This window comes from Miniopterus natalensis, chromosome 3 (genome assembly GCF_054644295.1).
Source record: "Miniopterus natalensis isolate mMinNat1 chromosome 3, mMinNat1.hap1, whole genome shotgun sequence".
NCBI classification, from domain to species: Eukaryota; Metazoa; Chordata; class Mammalia; order Chiroptera; family Miniopteridae; genus Miniopterus; species Miniopterus natalensis.
Window position 1 is genome coordinate 102,359,722 of NC_142083.1, and position 13,515 is coordinate 102,373,236.

Genomic DNA, 13,515 nt, shown 5'->3' on the forward strand with positions numbered 1-13,515 from the left:
GGGGGTCCGCCGGGGGCTCTGGCCGCCGGGAGCTGCGGGCGTCGCTGGCCTGACGACGAGCGGGGTATCCGCCCAGAGCCCCGCCCGGGCCCGCTCCCCTCCGGCGGTGCCAGGACCGCTGCCCGCGTCTCCCCGCTTCCGCGGGACCCCGACCGTGCGGGGCACGTGCCAGCCCCGGGTGCGCGGCGGCGCAGAGCCCTGTTCAGGAGGCGGACGGCCCCCGGGAGCAAAGCGTAGGGGCCGCGGACGCGGTCTGTTGCTCGGCGCAGCCGGCGTCGGTGCTGCCCCAGCTTCGGGCCGAGGCGCGGGGAAGGCCTGGGTCTGAGCCCGGCGCGCGGTCGGCGGAGGCTGCGGGGCGGGCGAGGGGCGGGCTCCGGGGGGCGGGGCCGCCCGGCGTCTCCCGTTTCCCGCGCGCGTGTCGAGCACCCGCTCCGCGCCCGCAAGGCCGGGGGTGTGAGTGCGACGGGGCGCGGCCGCTGGGCTCTCAGTCGGGAGGCGGGGCAGATCCCGCGGCCGTCGGGCTGCAGAGCGCGAGGCCGAGAGCCCAGCATTCCCGGGGCGCCCCGGGCGGGGCGGGGCAGCGTCCTCCGAAGGGGTGGCGCTAGGGACGGGGCGCAGAGCAGGAGTGAGCCGAGGACGGGCCCTGAGCAGGGGGGAGCCGGGGAGGGGCGCAGAGCAGGGGGGAGCCCAGGACTGGGTGCAGAGCAGGGGGGAGCCCAGGACTGGGTGCAGAGCAGGGGGGAGCCGGGGAGGGGCGCAGAGCAGGGGGGAGCCCAGGACTGGGTGCAGAGCAGGGGGGAGCCGGGGAGGGGCGCAGAGCAGGGGGGAGCCCAGGACTGGGTGCAGAGCAGGGGGGAGCCGGGGAGGGGCGCAGAGCAGGGGGGAGCCCAGGACTGGGTGCAGAGCAGGGGGGAGCCGGGGAGGGACGCAGAGCAGGAGTGAGCTGGGGACGGGGCGCAGAGCGGGAGGGACCCGGGGACGGGGCGCAGAGCGGGAGGGACCCGGGGACGGGGCGCAGAGCGGGAGTGAGCTGGGACGGGGCGCAGAGCGGGAGTGAGCCGGGGAGGGGTGCAGAGCAGGGGGGACCCGGGGAGGGGCGCAGAGCAGGGGGAGACTGGGACGGGGCGCAGAGCAGGAGTGAGCCGGGGAGGGGTGCAGAGCAGGGGGGACCCGGGGACGGGGTGCAGAGCGGGAGTGAGCTGGGACGGGGCGCAGAGCAGGAGTGAGCTGGGGATGGGGCGCAGAGCGGAAGGGAGCTGGGGACGGGGCGCAGAGCAGGAGTGAGCCGAGGACGGGGCGCAGAGCAGGGGGGAGCCGGGGAGGGGCGCAGAGCAGGGGGGAGCCCAGGACTGGGTGCAGAGCAGGGGGGAGCCGGGGAGGGGCGCAGAGCAGGGGGGAGCCGGGGAGGGGCGCAGAGCAGGGGGAGCCCAGGACTGGGTGCAGAGCAGGGGGGAGCCGGGGAGGGGCGCAGAGCAGGAGTGAGCTGGGGACGGGGCGCAGAGCAGGGGGGACCCGAGGACGGGGTGCAGAGCGGGAGTGAGCTGGGACGGGGCGCAGAGCAGGAGTGAGCCGGGGAGGGGTGCAGAGCAGGGGGGACCCGGGGATGGGGTGCAGAGCGGGAGTGAGCTGGGGACGGGGCGCAGAGCGGGAGGGAGCGCTCGTTACCTCACGGAAATGCTGCAAAGCGGTTGAGTCGCCACTTGAGAGTCGAGGCCGTGGAGGACGGGAGGACATCCAGAGCTCAGCCCGGTGACATGTCATTGCCGGGGCCGCCCAGGGTTCGAGTCAGTCTAGAACAGGGCCTTTTACACAGTCTTTGGGCCATTTGGCGGTTTTAAGAGGCGAGCGTCACAAGCAGCCCAGGGACATTGGAGACCAGATGCCACAAACTGAAAACCTTCGGGCCGGGCAGGTAACTGGGCGAAGGAGGTGGACAGTAGGGAGCGGCGGGGACTGGGCAGGCCGGAGGCCACACTTCCCCCGGAAATGAAACAGGCGAGATGGTCGTGCCTTCAGGTGACTGGCAGGTCCCTCTGGCCCTCCTCTGGACGGTCAGCTCAGCGCTGCAGGCTCCTGTGAGCACCGAGTGCCAGGCGCGGAGCAGTGCCTCACACTTGCTGACTCTCGGCCCATCTACTGTCCACCCCTCTGGACAGTCCGCCCTGTGTGTGCAGTCTCAGGTTTGAAGCACTTTCACTTTCATTTCAAAATTTTTACCCACCTCTGGGCTCCTTATTTGCTTCTGAGGTGAAAAGCTCCTAACAGACCCGCCCCCCTGAAATATTTACATGTGTCTCCCTTTCGTACTTCTCCACCCTCATCATATTTTAGTTTCTCTCCATCCTGATGTGCTTGACATTACACCTTGGTTCCCTCTGCTTATCTAGCCCATTTTATATTTAAAAATGTTTTTTGTTTTCTTTTGGCTCTTACCTAGGACTTCAGGTATTTACCTTGGATTCATCCTCATGAACCAGGCATCCCCTCCTTACGCTAAGCCTCAGCCCTGCGACTACAGATGGCCTGCAGCTTCTTTTCATCAGGGATGTACATGAAAGGTTTCATTTCTTAGAAGCTTCTCTGCTACGACTCCAGAGAAAGCGATCATGCCAAGACATCAGAACTCCCTAGTCATCACGTGGACTTGAGCAAGACAAGCTCTCAGATCTTCATGTGACAGTCATAACTAGCCTCCTGTAGGCTGCTCGTGGGGCTGAGGTTAGAGCTTGCTCTTCAGTATCTCTTAAGTGCAGGGTCATAAGATCTTCAGGAATCATTGGTGTGTTTTTTATGGCCTCGGTAATGCATGTGTGCGTACACTCACATGTATATATTTTAATGGAAAATTTCAAGCGTGGCCAATCTTGTCTTCCCTATACGTCTACCTGACCCTGGATTATTTTGAAGCAGGTCCCAGACATCATATTACTTTGATTTGTAATCATCAGAAGCTATTGCTAAAAGACAGGGACTCCCATTTTAAATATAACTTCAATATAATCATAAATCCCCAAAACATCAAAAGTTCCTTAGTATCTTTTTTAAACAGCTGGTTTATTTGAAAGGTAGTTTGCAAAGGCGAAAGGATCATAGATGCTGGGCAGGTAAAAACAAAATTTCTTCACATTTCCTAGGTAGGTGTTTACAGTTACTCCAGCATGAAAAGGTTGGTGCCTTAGGAACAGAAAAGCAGATCGTTGAAAAAGATGAATCAATATAGAAGATCGTGCCACTTGGAGACATCTTGGAGGCGGGGTTATTTTCTTAAGACCCCATCCTCTGATTTGACCCATACCCAGAGGTACTCTCTTCCCATGGCCCCCAGAGGAACATACAAACCAGTCTTTCCTTGGTAATACATCTGATGTCACAGCTGTTGTTTTATAAGCAGCCTTAAGAGTGATCTTTTGATTCTCCATATAAGTGAAATATTGTATTCATCTTTCACCATCTGACTTATTTCACTCAGCACAATACCCTCTAGGTGCCCAGTGGGTACTTGAAATATTGGGGTGATCAGTTTGTAATGTATATGATTGTCTACCACTATGCTGTACACCTGAAGCTAATACAAAATAATACTGAATGTAAAGTGCAGTTGAAAAACAAACATTTCTACCATGCAAATGGCATTTACATTTGTTTACTATTAGAAAAAAAAAAAAGCCACTTTCTTCTGTCTGTGGTGCTGATCCACCAGCCATTTGGCCGGCAACCAGAAGAGCTCCAACTTGCTTTGGCCAATGGGATTGAATGTAGGGTTACCTTAAAAGTGAACATTAAATATACATCACACTTTTTCAGGACGTGTGGTTTGTGCCTATGCTAAGTTGAAAAAAGTGCAAGCTGGAGAATTTCCTAGTAATGCCAGTTACCTCTTATTTCTTTTATATCCTGCAAATCCAACCCATATTTTTTAAAAATTGAAAATTGGAAGTGAAAAGGTTGGGTATGTGTGTATTGGTGTGCATATTTTGGACATAGCATAAACATTTTCAAATGTGATATCTTAAACAAGGTATAACTAATTGAAATAAATTTCCATTTCACAAATTAAAAATGGCCTCTCCGACTGGCTCACTAATGGTGGTCAGATACCTGACAGAATAACAACTGTTAATATGTTCCAGTTCCTCTCACTCCATTGAATAATAATGAAATATTCTCAACTGTTTAGTGATATGCAAATAGCTAGCAGTCGACAATTAAAAAAAAACATTTATTGATTTTAGAGAGAGAAAGGGAGAGGGAGAGAGAGATAGAAACAAATGATGAGAGTCATTGATCAGCTGCCTCCTGCACGCCCTCTACTGGGGATCGAGCTGCAGCCCGGGCATGTGCCCTGACCAGGAATCAAACCTCAATCTCCTGGATCCTAGGTCGATGCTCAACTGCTGAGCCACGCCTGCTGGGCAGCAGTCAACAATTTTTTGCTCTATATGACACTGAGGCAGTACGCTAGGCACTAGTGGATAAATACGTAAAGCAACTTTAATGCAAAGTAGTAACAGTAAAATGGGGAAAGTTAGACGTAACTGTCGTGTTGGAATAAATGTGGTAGAGCTGTGCATGAAGGCCTGTCGCAGTACAGAGTAGTGGCAGTGGCTACCAGGAAAAGCTCATAGAGGGAATCTTGAAGGCTGTTTAGCAGGAGGGGAGAAGGCATTCCAAGGGGAGGTGACATCAGGAACATGAGTGGTGTTTATGAACTTGGTAAGTGGTGGAGGGTGAAGTCGTGCACACAGGTGGGAGGGCACTTGGACTTGATGAAGGCCACAGGAAGTGTGCCCATTGTGGCAGGATGGGGAGGGCATCTCCCTGTCTCTGGGCAGAAGTTCTCTTCCGTGTAGACTCCTGGGCTAGCGCCACCATTTAGTGCTCAGCATACAGGGATTTGGATAAGATGATCTCTAGGGTCTATTAATTTTTTAATTCATGTACCCATCCATTAAGCACATAGATAGAAGCAAATTATGTTTCAGGTACAGTAATACTGAAGACACAGTGGTGACAGGCAGACTTAATCCTGTCCCCTAGGAGCTTGTATTCCAGTGAAGATTGGAGGAGACAATACACAAGTAAACAGACATACACAAGATAACTTCAGGCTTAGTAAATACTAAGAGGAAAAGACATAGGGTGATGGGGCAGACAGCACCTGGGCAGGGGTATCTATAAAGTTGGCTCAGGGAAGTTTCTCTGAGGCTTGCTGTTGGAGCCGGAGGCTGACGGATGAGGGAAACACGCACGTGCAGAGTTTGTGGCAGGGCATTCCTAGAGGGGGAGCTAGCAGGTGATGTAGAGACCTGGAGTAGGAGACAGTGTGGGTGCTTCACAAGCTGAGGGGACACCAGCGTGGCTGGGCCATCGGGAGCAAGTGGAGCAATGGGACCAGAGTCAGCGCAGACCTTGTTGAAAGAGCCTTGCAGGTTGTGGTAAGGGGTATGTAGTTGATTCTAAAAAATGGCATTTTAGCCCTGGCTGGGTGCCTCACGTTGGAGCATTGTCCTGTACACCAAAGGGATGCAGGGTTGATTCCCTAGTCAGGACACGTACAGGCGGCAACCGATCTCTCTCTCTCTCATCCTCTCTAAAAAAAAATCAATAAAAACATATCGTCAGGTGAGGATTAAAAAAATGGCATTTTAGGATTCTAAGCTCCTGAGTGACATGGTCTGATTCATATTTTAACACAACAACACTGGATGATGTTGAGAGTGGATCGAAAGGCACAAGAGGGACCAGGTGTGGGCCTTCGGATTTAGTTCTGGCCAAAGTGCTGATGGCTCGGACTTGGATGTGTCTTGGGTGGAGAGAAATGGGTGTGTTCTATATATTTTGAATGCAGAACAGGATGTATAATGGAGCATAAGGGAAAGGGGGGATCGAGGATGGCCCCTCAGTTTTTTATTTGAGCAACTGGATTGGTGGCACTACAGTTTTTGATATGGGGAGAACTGGTTTGTTGGAGTGGGGCTGTGGTTGGGAAAATCATTAAATCTGTTTGGATGCAGTAATTTTGAGATCCCTATTAGGTATGCAAGTGCTAGGCAGCCAGTTGGCTATACCTCCAGGGAGAGGTCAGTAGTGGAGATAAAATCAGGATCATCAGCATAATTTAAAACCATCAGACTTGATGAAAACATAGAGAAAGAGTATAGATACAGAAGGGAAAGAAGGCAGACCCATGCCCTAGAGCACCCCATCATTTAGCCCATGGTTGAGGAGAATTGTTACAGTTGAATTGTGCCCCCTCAGGTTCACATGTTGAAGTCCCAACCCCCAGTACTTCAGAATGTGTCCTTATTTGGAAATAAGGTAGTTGTAGCTGTGAATAGTTAGGACGAGGTCATACTGGAGGGGGGTGCGCCCCTAATTCATTATAACTGGTGTCTTTATAAAAAGGGGAAATTTGGAAATAGACACACACAAAGGGGAAACTCTACGTGAAGCTTGGAGTTAAGCTGCCACAAACCAAAGTACTACCAGGACCGGGAGAGAGGCCTGGGACAGGTCCTTCCCCAGAGCCTTCGGAGGCAGCGTGGACCTGCCCGCACCTTGATTTCCCACCTGGCCGCCAGAACCGGGAAATGACGCATTCCTGTTAATCTCTGTTTGGCCACTCAGTGTGTGGTGTTTGTTGTAGTGAACAGAAGAATCTAGCACAGGAGAGCAAAGAGAAGTCATCAGGAATTAAAGGGAAACCCTGGAGTGTGGCGCCATGCAGCCTCGGAAAACAGGCGTGGCAAAGGGAGGGAGTGGTCACTTGTATTAAAGGCCATTGAGAAGCAAGACAGAGAAATGACAATTAGATCAGCTTTTGCAATACTTGGGGACTCCCATCTCTCCCACCTCTCGCGTTGGAGACTGACATTCGATACCCACCTAGTGGTGATGATTTTTTTTTATCGGCTTGGCTTTAGCTGTAAGAAGAGACAGGGTGTGTTGCCAGGGAGAGTGAGCTGGGAGCTTTTCCTCTGTTTGAATGTTTCCCTGTCTCCTGGGAGTTGCAAGATGCCTTTGGCAGCATCCTGTGCCTTCCTCCTTTGTGCCCACAGTCACGCCTTCTCCTGTAGCTGGTCGTTGCTTCCTACTCCCCAGCAACATGAGCCACTCAGGGAAGGAGGGGACCACTCAACCGCGCTGACCTCGGTTCTCCAAATCCTCCATTCGCCAGTCGCCGTCCGCGGCTTCCTATTCCAAATTTGGACCACTCCCAGAACCGCTCCCATCCCACAGCCAATTACCTCCTGCCCATATTTTTAGCTTTTCCCCTTATGCTCAGCATTTTTGATCCATTGCTGCACCTTTTCTTGATTTCCATCGGTATTGTATATGTATTACTTAGCAGCATGTCTTCTTAGGTCACTTCTAGGAATATGAACTGGGAGCAGAGGCAGGCACACGCGCTCAGTCCTCTGATGTATCCCTTTCATTGTGGATTAACACTGACTCCATCATCAGGTCATGCTTGTGTTCTAGTCAGAATTCACTGGGAAATCTCCTTTGACATTTCTTCTGAATGATGCTATTTGGATCCACACCACCAGTGGTAATTCCCAATACATGTAGCCTTTACTTATTGACCTAACAAATAATTTGTTAATTATTTACTATGTACATATCGCAGTTGGTGATGCAGAAAAATACAGTATGGAGTCTTTATTCTTAATGAATTTATGATCTTGCAAAAAAGAGGCGCCCACATGAAGGATGTTAGCAGGAAGAAGCAACATGAAGTCGTTGTTGATGTGGATATTTCAGTTGCAAGTGAAGACCATAGTAACTTTTAAAAAATGTTATCTGATGTATTCTAGTGTCTAGAACAGTGCCTAGCACACAGTAGGCCTTCACTAAATACTTGTTGAGTGAATGAATGAAGGGGATGTATTGTCTCATGTAACTGAAATGTCCAGGGGAAGTTTAGGTTCAGGCACAGCTGTGTACAGAGATCCAGACCATGTCCTCAGGTATCTGATTTCTTCCTTTATTTTGCCCTGCTCTCTTCTGAACCAGCTTTGTTTTCAGGAAGGTTCTCTGTGGCTGTTGATCTTTTGAAAGAGAGTACTCCCTTCCCCCTTTTTTCAATAGTTTCAGCAGGAGTCCTGGGGCTGACATTTGCAGGGTTGACTTAGGACATGTGCTCATTCCTTAACCAACTATTGTGACCGGGTGATGGAATACCTGATTGGTCAGCCTGCATCACATGTCCATGCCTGGCGCTGAGCCTTCTGAGCCACGTGGACCAAGAGCTTAGAAGGGTTTTTTTGTTGTTTTTTTTGGTCCCAGAGAATGTTGTTACTAGCAAAAGAAGAAATAAAGGGGGCTATACAGGTAGAACCAGTGCATGTTTGCTCTCCTGCAAGGCCCTAGTATAAGAGGTGTCATTAGACAGTCCATAATTTCAGGTGATCGTATCAGGTAATGAGAGCCATCAGATAAGAGTGTCTGGAAGTGTCAAGGCCAATTCCATGGAGGAGACTGAGATTTAGTTAAGGTTGGGGAACAGCAGGAATTAACTTGATAAAGAAGAGGAATTCTAGAGGTGAGTGGAAAGAGTACATTCCATGGAGCAGAGTGACCTCAGTGGGTAGTTGGTGAAAGAGAGGGAGACTGGAAATGCAGACTGTAAAAAAACGACTTTGACAAGATGCCCTGGGCTACTCTGGCAATGTTTGCTTAGCCAGCCAGTCCTCTAATCTCCACCCTCACCTCCGAATCATGGGTAATCCCTCCGGGTTCTCACTAGCTTTGCCTCTGGAGCCCTGAGAACACCTGTTACTGACCCCAAAGCCTGCTTTGTGATGCTGCTTCCAGTTGTTATCAAAGGCTGATGCCCGTGTGTGCGCTCCTGTGACCATCCCAGCTCACTCCCTGTACCTGACTGCCAAGGCGCTGTGGCCTAAGGCAAGAAAAGTGTGCTGCAGGCTTTCTCCATTTTCAGAGTAAATCCACCCGAGGGCTCAAGGGCTCGCTCCCTCACTGCAGATAGAAGAAAACCTTCCAAATCAGCAAATGAAGTGCAGCAAAAGCAAGGGGCAGCTTGTGAGGAAATCAGAGCTCCTTGGGTACACGCCACACCCCTATTGGGCACCCCCACATTGCTTCCATGAGCCCATGGAGAGATGCAGCGCTCCCCCTGGTGTACTTACCCAGTGAATCACGTAGACATGGGAGTTCCCTGGAGGAGGGGAGTCCAGGTTGTTGCTGGTAGAATAGCTAATATGTACTGAGTGTGTGTTATGAGCGAGGTTCAGTTTAAACTGTTTCATGCATGTTGACTATCTTCCTTCTCATGCCAACACTGGGAGGTAGGTGCCATTACTATCCTCATTCACCAGCAAGGAAACTGAGGCACAGAGAAATTAAGTAACATGCCCAAGATGTTCTAGCTACAAAATGGAGGAGCCTAGCTGCAAATCCATGTGATCTGCCCGGCCCGTGTGGCTCAGTGGTTGAACATCGACCAGTAAACCAAGAGGTCACCTGTTCGATTCCTGGTCAGGGCACAGGCCGGGGTTGTGGGCTCCATCCGCAGTGGGGGCGTGCAGAAGGCAGCTGATCCTTGATGTTTCTCTCTTATCAATGTTTCTCTATCTCCATCCCCCTCTCCCTTCCTCTCTCTCAAAAATCAATAAAAACATATTTACAAAAATCCGTATGATCTGAATCCAGAGTCTATGCTCTGCACCATCCCTTTATGCTGTATTGAATTTTGGTACTTTAACCCCAGTGATTAGAAAGGCAAATAAGCTCAGTTCTTTATGCAGAGGACTGTAGCGCTCCTCATAGCTAATTAGGAAGAGAGTCAGAGTCCAAAGGCTGCCACCAGTATCTGCCTTCCGTCCCATGTGCGTGAGTGACCTCTCGGTCAGGCTCTCTGCCACTGTCTTGATTCTCTCGCCTTCATTCTTTTCTGACAAGATCTCCAGATTTCTTGTGCACCTGTTCCTTTTACCTGTCATGATAAGATCCATTTGCCCTGAATTCTCACATTTTTTAGAGCAAGATACCTAAAGACCATCGAACCCCTATGGCTAATATTGATCAACTCTCACAGGATAACTTTGATGCACGATCACTCTCCACATGGGGAGAAGTTGAGGAGGAGGGACAATGGAAACAAAGGGGACAGGGGACCCCATCTTGCTGCACTGGTGGGGATAGGGCGGGGTAATGTGGCTAAGTGATTGGAGCAGTGAGTCCTATACCTTCAAGACCGGAGCTGGCTGGAACACATAGTCCCCTTTTATCCATGGTTTCGCTTTCTGTGATGTCGGTTACCCATGTCCAACTGTGGTCCAAAAATAGTAAATGGAATATTTCAGAAATAAATAATCCATATGTTTTAAATTGCACACCATTGTGAGTGGTGTGATAAAGTCTTGCACCATCCCTCCGGGGCAAGAATCATCCCTTTGTCCCCATATACTTGCTGCGTGTGCTCCTCACTTGGCTGTCACGTAGGAGCTGTCTAGGTCTTCAGATCAACTTGCAGCATCACAGTGCTTGTGTTCAAGTCCCCTTTATTTTACTTAATAATGGCCCCAAAGTGCAGGAGTAGGAATACTGGCAATTTGGAAATGCCCGAGAGAAGCCATAGGTGTTTCCCTAAGTGAAAAGGTGCGGGGCGGGAAACATGTAGCAAGCACAGGGTTCAGGACCATCCACGGTAAGGCATCCACTGGGGGTCGTGGGACATATTCCCTGTGGGTGAGGGGTGACTCGTGCACTCTGAGAATTCCCTCTAGGAAATGCTGTGAGCTTTCAGAGAGGCCGGGTTTGAGTATGTGAATCACCCGCCTTCCACAGCTGGCCCAGAACTGAAATGAACTAATCGCATGTGAGCACGTGTAGGAGCGGAGGGCCAGCTCCTGAGCTGAGCAAACTTCTCTCTCTCTCGCCACCGCTTACATGGCACATCTGCTTATATGGGAGGCTGAGTATTCCTCCTGGGATTCGGACCCTGAGGTTGGAACCCTTGATTTCCCCCCTTGTGAGCATCGTCAGATGGGGCCAGCTGCCATTCAAACTGTCCTGCTTGGTTCGGGTCACCCGTGTGGCTGGTTCCGGGTGTATCTCTGGAACCTGAGTGGGCACTTACCCCTACCCAGGCCATGTGGTCTGAGCATGGGCTGGTGGGTCACTTTACAAGCGAGGTGCTGTCTGTACCAGTTCTCTGTGACTGCGGAGAAGATAAGACACACGCACGGAGCTGTTGCTAGTCTACTGTGTGGCCATTGGCAGAGTCTGCCTGAGAGCGACGCTCATGTAGAGGAAAGCAGGACTCAGAAGGGGGAGAGGGCGTCACAGACTTCTGAAGTCATTATTTGAGCTTGTACTTCAACAGCAACTGAAGCCAGAGCCCCGGTCTTTTTTATTTTTTTGAACCAATACATTTGTTGCTTTGTTTAAGCCAGTTTGAATTAAATTTCTGTCACTTACAACCCAAACAATTCTGAATAATGCACTAAATAAGTATTTTACCTGTTGTCTCAGGTGACTTAGAAATTATCATCTCCATTTGAAAGATGAAGAAATGGAGTGTTGAAGGTCCAGGTAATTAGCATGGATCTTATACGGAGTCACTGAAAGAACTAGGATTTGGCACAAGGTTGATCTTGAATCTAAAGAGAATGCACTTTACCAGCAAACTTTGCAGGTGTTTTCAGGTTCAGCTTCTCCAAGAAACACAAGCACCTATGATTCAAAGACTCCTCTAGAGACGCTACTTCCTGCTGCTCAGCTCCAGAATTCAGTCCGTGAATTGTTGGGCTGACTCGAGTTGTTGTTTGTACAGTCTGTAAACTTGCAGTTTATGGTGTTTTATAATTTTGTTTTCCCTGCGGTTTTGCTAATGCAGCTCTGTGGGCAAACATTGCCTGTGATTTAAATCTGCCACAGTAATGAAAGGCGCGCACACACGAGGATGCACACACGCTTCCCCAGAACAGACCCCGGCTCTGATTAATCACACGGGTAAAGCAGTGTTTACAGGAAATCACCAGGTGGCAATTAGCATCTTGGAAATTATCTGGGAAACACAACTGGAGCTGCCACTTGAGGATGGAAACTTGGCAATAGCCAGCACGACCAGCAAGGTGACACCCCTCCGAGGTGGGAACGAGGGGCTGGGAGCGGGGCTGCCAGGCGACACAGGTGGCGGGGCAGCCAGCGTGGATCATAGATTGCTTGCCAGCCTCTCTTTTTTCTTCCAACAATCAGGGAGCAGTCTTTGGGCAGAGACACAGAATAGCTGCCTGACTGCCAGACCACCTTGGAGAAACCTTTAAAAAATACTAAATAAATAAATAGTCAGACCTCAGTCTAGGCCCAGGCAGACACTGGCACTACTCTACCATTTGTTAAAATACCGAACTTTTCCATAGCGGCTAGTAAACAGCTTCTGCCTTGAGCCTGCTGAGCGACACCCCACTGCTGCTTTCCCTGGGGACCCCTCACTTTTTCAGAATCCAGTGATCAAAGGTTCAAGTCTGAACGCGCTGCAGCGCTAAGGCTGGGTGCCCCTGGCTGACCAGTGCCTGTGCTGTCTGGCTGTAAGCACCTGGAGTGTCACCCTCAGGGGTTTCGGGGTCACTGCCGGAGAGGAAACAGCGCATGGCCCATTTTATACTTAAGATGCTTTGTCAGTATCTGAAACATGTATACTCGATGTGTCCCTACGCCTGCACCTGTCACCTGTGTATCTGTGCCACCTTCCGTGTGCGAAGTGACAGTGGAGCTTGAATTCCAGCCCTGCTGTCCCCCAGCCGGCAGTGTGACCCCGCCGTGAGTCAAGGCCAGCCACTGCTGCTCAGCCCTGGCTGCACGTGGATCGCCTGGGGGCTTTTGTAAAGCCAGATGCTTAGACCCCAGCCACAGAGGGTCTGAGTCAGTGGGTCTGGGAGGAGGTGGTCAGATTATTTTTTTCACAAAGCTCCTCAGATGATTTTAAGGTGCTACTGGGCACCCCTAACGTAAGCGTCAGCTTCCCTGTGTAAGGAGCATCAGGCCCATGTTACGGGGTTAAATGGGATAATGTATGTAAGGCTTTCGCAGAGAGTGCAGACCATAACCCTGTACATGTCAGTTCCATTAATAATTAGTATTCAGTACTTTCAAAAGCAGCTTTTATTATTTTCTTTTAATTACAGAGGCAACAGGTAGATGCATCCTAGTTACAAACAATTCTATCAACGTGGAAACAGAGTGAGAGCAATGAGAGGGTCCTCACTCCCCGTGTGCACAGAGGTGAACGCCGCTACGTTCCCACGCGTGTCCTCTAAGAAACGCACCTTTGCCTCTGTTTACAGAAACGGGCACCTTCACGTAAGTCTGCGGCAATGTAAATAGACCGTTTCCATTGTCCAGTGGCTTCTTCTTTTCACTTGGCTATAGGCCTGTGTATCTTGGCGATCCCTCAACATCAGTAAATACAAGTCTCCCTCGTTTTCATAGTTGCAGCCACCGTGAATGCTGGATGCACCCGCCTAACCGCTCCGCACGCTAGTGGGC

At 50.9% G+C, this 13,515-nt stretch overlaps 1 long non-coding RNA gene across 2 annotated transcripts; it reads left to right on the forward strand.

Annotated features, from left to right (window-relative positions):
• The first annotated feature begins 1,681 nt into the window (after positions 1–1,681).
• Positions 1,682–4,060, forward strand: LOC107544751 (uncharacterized). Of its 2 annotated transcripts, XR_015714230.1 has the most exons (3): positions 1,682–1,912; positions 2,017–2,180; positions 2,438–4,060. It is a non-coding gene; the product is annotated as an uncharacterized LOC107544751 (long non-coding RNA). The 2 variants fall into 2 exon arrangements; XR_015714229.1 differs by lacking the exon at positions 1,682–1,912 and having other exon boundaries at positions 1,928–2,180.
• The last annotated feature ends 9,455 nt before the right edge of the window (positions 4,061–13,515 follow it).